A 4,874-nucleotide genomic window follows, 5' to 3' on the forward strand; every position below is an offset into this window, starting at 1 on the left:
GTGATGAACTCCTTTAGCTTTTTCTTGTCTGTGAAGCTCTTTATCTGACCTTCAATTCTAAATTATAGCTTTGCTGGGTAAAGTAATCTTGATTGTAGGTCTTTGCTTTTCATCACTTTGAACATTTCTTGCCACTCCGTTCTGGCCTGCAAAATTTCTATTGAGACATTAGCTGACAGTGGTATGGACACTCCCTTGTAGGTAACTAACTGCTTTTCTCTTGCTGCTTTTAATATACTCTCTTGGTCTTTAACCCTTGGCATTTTAATTATGTGTCTTGGTGTGGGCCTCTTTGGATTCCTCTTGTTTGGGACTCTCTGTGCTTCCTGGACTTGTAAGACTATTTATTTCATCATGGAGGGGAAATTTTCTGTAATTATTTCTACAAATAGGTTTTCAATATCTTGCTCTCTCTTCTCCTTCTGGCACCCCTGTGATGTGAATGTTAATACATTTGAAGTTGTCCAAGAGGCTCCTTACACTATCTTTATATTTTCGAATTCTTTTTGCTCTTCTGATTGAGTGTTTTTTGCTTCCTCACATTGGAAATCGTTTATTTGATTCTTGGCAACCTCTACTCTACTGTTGAGTTCATGTAATTATTCTTTATTTTAGTTAGTGTATGGTTAATTTGTGACTGGTCCTTTTTCATGTTTTTGAAATTCTCACTAAGTCCCTTGAACCTCTCATTAAGATCCTTGAACAATCTTATAACAGTTTTGAACTCTGTATCTAGTAGTTTGCTTGCTTCCATTTCATTTAGTTCCTTTTCTGCAGATTTCTTCTGTTCTTTCATATTTGACATGTTTCTTTGTCTCTCTATTTTGGCTGCTTCCCTGTGTTTGTGTCTGTGTACCAGGTAGAGCTGCTGTGTCTCCTGGAATTGGTAGAGTGGCCTTGTGTAGTAGGTATGCTGTAGTGCCCAGTGGCTCAACCTCCCCAGTCACCTGAGCTGGGCACCCTTGTGTGGGTTGTGTGCACAGTATTGTTGTAGTTGAGCCTTGGTTACTTTTGGCATAACTGGGAGGAATTGATCTCCAGGCCAATTAGCTGTGAAGACCAGCTGAAACTACAGCAGAAGAGCTGCTGTGCAGGAGAAACCATTATGGAGCAGGAATTGCTTCAGTTGGGTTTTGATGCTCACTGAGTCTTCCTTATGAGTGTGTCCCTCATGAATGTATGGAGTTGTAATCTGGTGTTTTTTAAAGCTGTCCACTGGGTGTACTGGCTCTGGGGCCTCATGAGCATGGCAAATTCCACCACTACCTTCGGATACCTAGCATTAGCTATATACGGATCTGCAGATGGCTGCTACTTTTGTTGGGCTTGGAAATGCCCAAGTGAGACCAAGCTGTGAAATAAGGAAGGCTGCTGTTAGTGCTCTGTCTTGGGCCTCTTATTGATAGATATGAGGTACTCTGATGCCAGCTGCTGCTTGTTTGAGAGGTTTTAGTTAAATCTGAAACTTGAGTCAGGACAGGACATTCACATGGAAAAACTGCTGCAAACAGCTTGGGTGGGAATGCAAATTGGGTGAAGTAGGTCTCAGGAAATCACCAGAGTGAAGCCAACAGTGTGAGCCAGGTTGATGGAGACTCAGATGTGGCTGCCAGCCAGCTCTGTTACAGGGATGTCCCAGCACAGGAACAATGACTCCTGTGAGCAACCCTGTATGGGAGAAAGCTATTCCCAAGTTATTGCCCCAGTGCCAGACAATCCAGTTCCTCTCTATATTTTCCTGGATCCCCCTAAGCTGGTGTCCCAGTCCTGGAGCTCAGAGGGTGTAAGACAAGATAAGTTGCTGTGCTGGCCCTTTAAGAGGAACTGCTGGGACTCCAGAAGCCTCTGTGTCACTTAGCCACTTTCCGCACTTGTTTTTATAGCCCAAAGTTTTGGGGTCTTCCCTTCCAAGCTTTGGAACCCTGGGCTAAGTGGCTGGTGTGGGGCTGGAGCCCCTTGTTCCTCACAGGGGGCATCTGTAACCTAGATATATCTCCTGATTAAAAAAATGCCACATATGGGTGTCTGAACAGCCCATTTCATCCCTCCATCCCTCTTAGTATTCTCAATGTGCTTTCTTCTTTACTTCTCTAGTTGTAGGATTTATATGCAGCTAGATTTCAGGTGGTTCTGAATGATAGTTGTTCTGTATTTTAGTTGTAATTTTGATGTGGTTGTGGGAGGTGTCAAGTACTGCCATTTACCTATGCCACCATGTTGGTTCCAAGGTCATTCTTTTCTTTCTCTCTATTTTAAAAAAAATATTTTTTATTGATTTTAGAGAGTAAAGGAGAGGGAGAGATAGAAACATCAATGATTAGCTGCCTCCTGTACACTCCTTGCTAAGGATTGATCCCCCAACCCAGGCATGTGCCCTGACCGGGAATCAAACTGTGACTTCCTGGTTCATAGGTTGATGCTCAACCACTGATCAACACTGGCCTGGCAGACAGGGATCATTTTCTACTGGAGGTTGGTGCATTGGGAATGGGTTCCCATGCTATAGTGTCTCCATATCTCCTACATGTTTCTATGTGGTTTCTTTCTCACTTGTTGTGTAGAAGCTGCTCAGTCAGCCCCCAGGTATTCTTCAGGGGGAACTGCTCTATCTGTAGGTATGAATTCAATGTGTTCATGGGAGGAGGTGAGTTCAGGGTCTTCTTACACTGCCTTTTTGGACAGGAAGATACAGATCTTACACTAGAGATGGGATCTTATGGGGTGTTGAACGGGGTGAGATCTCCTTTTAGGTGCTCAGGTTCACCAGGAAGTTAGTCAGGATTTGGCCAGGACAATAGAGAAGGAACTTAGAAATTCCCTCCTGTAAACTAGTTGCCCAGTCAGAGAAACCATTAACCCATCCACCAATGGGGATAGGAAACCAGCACCCATGAGGGAGTCTTATCCCAAACATACATTATTTCATTAATCCTCACATAGGCCTTGAGCAGGTATAATTATTGGCATTTTATCAATGTGGACAATTACAGTGGGAGACATTAAACCACTTGAGATTGCTTCCCTGTCTAGCTTCCAACCTGGTTTATGGCTGATATAAAACCTAACCCTTACATGCAGGAACATTTTCCTACCTCTCCCAAATGGTCTTCACAATAAAAACATTAAAAGCTAAGCTGAAACATCCCAGTGCCTCCCCACCACCTCCAAAAAACACACACAAAACTACAAACAAACAAACCACCAGTGCAGGCCAAGTTCTTTAGCAGAGTCCTAGGCTAAGGCAAATGGAATTCTGGGGTGTTCCTGAGGTACATCTGTACCAAGCTGAGGTTTAAGCTTCTAAACCCCCCACAATGCCAGGAAATGGGGACAAGGGTGGGGTGTCAATAGGGGGAAGGAAACAGAGGTGGTTTGAGTGAGGTCCCTCTCTCTTAAACATGGTTGTTGTTTTTTTATTGTGGGAGGTAGATTGCCCCTTTTTAGATAGACTTCAGTGGCTGGAGAGTCTTGTTCCCCTCTGGGTTCTTTCCATCCTTTAGCTCTAAGGCATCATTCAGTTCTAGGAATGTCTGGAAGAGTTCATGGATCTGAAGGGTGAAATATTCTCCATTCAGTGGCATTTTTGGTGGGGGAGAGGAGTTGGTGTTGGTGGGAAGTGCTGAATTCCTGCTCCCAGTGGGCTGCTTGAGTCAAGATTTTCCCTTCTTGTGGAAATTTTCTCCTTCTGGGTGCCGGTCTCTTTCAGAACAGGGGCAAGCACACATCTCAAAGCTGTTCTGTCCCAGCAGATTACCACTGGAATCTTTCAGCATGGTGATGGTGAACATGGGCTACCAGCTAATGCCTCCCATGCAGGAGCTGTTACACATGAAGTTGTAGCGAATGATGGTACAGTCTGAGTTCACATCAGGTGTCTCATAGGGCACATCCATACTATGTTGAAATGTATTTTTGTCATGCAAATACTAGGCACATAAATTCATTTCCACCCAGATAAGATGGTTAGAAGGGGCCAGACTATCGCTATTGTCAGAGCAACACTCATGGTAGAAACATAAGTGCCTTATGACCTCTGTCATGCACTTGGATTTCTCATAGAGGGCCATGGCACAGACATAGGTACTGAGTGGAGGTGGGGAGCTGACTTACACTTGCAGGGGGCTGGTCTTTGCTAGCTGGCAAACAAGAAGTTGAGGGTAGAGGAATATGTGCAGTTTACAGACCTGCTGTTCCAGAATTCAGGAATCCTAAACTGGCACCATAGCTGTCCAGGTAGGTCTTCTGGGAAGGGACAAAGGATGACAAGGGCCAGAAGGGGGCTGGTGCTGGGATAGCAGCTGCTGGTGCAGGAGTTGCTGGCATACTGGGGGCTTCATTTGGACCTTTGTCCAGACAGGTTACAAGGTCTGGGGACAGCAGCAGTTCATCCATTGCCAGGGATACTTCGAAGGTCAGAACATTGTTTGCATGATGTTTTTGCCAGTCCGACAATGTCTCCTGACTTCAAAGGGGCCCCATGAAGTGTTCTGACTGTGGCTCCTCCATTGCAGCTCCCAGGAAGGCAGTGTGGCTGTCAAACCTCAGGGGACTGTATCATGGTCCTGGGAAGCACACTGGGAGGTCAGCTGCCAGGTGACCCCAGGGGCCCAGAGGATACCTGCCTCCAGGATGTTGGCTCTGGACTTTTTACCAGTTGTGTATTTTGTTTCTTGATTACCATTTGCGTAGATAGTTTTTTCTCACTTTTTTTGGTTTTTATTTTCATTTATTTACTTTTTATTGAATTTATTGGGGTGACATCACTAATAAAATTATATAGGTTTCTATAATACATCATCTATGTATTGTATTGTGTGTTCACTACCCCAGGTCAAGTCTTCCATCACCATATATTCCTCCCCCAACCTCTCGTG

General features: G+C 44.5%; 1 pseudogene; it reads right to left on the reverse strand.

The window, feature by feature from the left end:
* Window positions 1–3,292: 3,292 nt before the first annotated feature.
* On the reverse strand, window positions 3,293–4,506 carry LOC102239600 (annotated as a pseudogene).
* Between the last annotated feature and the right edge of the window lie 368 nt (window positions 4,507–4,874).

The sequence above is a fragment of the Myotis brandtii genome, unplaced genomic scaffold (assembly GCF_000412655.1).
Source record: "Myotis brandtii unplaced genomic scaffold, ASM41265v1 scaffold2602, whole genome shotgun sequence".
Classification (NCBI taxonomy): domain Eukaryota; kingdom Metazoa; phylum Chordata; class Mammalia; order Chiroptera; family Vespertilionidae; genus Myotis; species Myotis brandtii.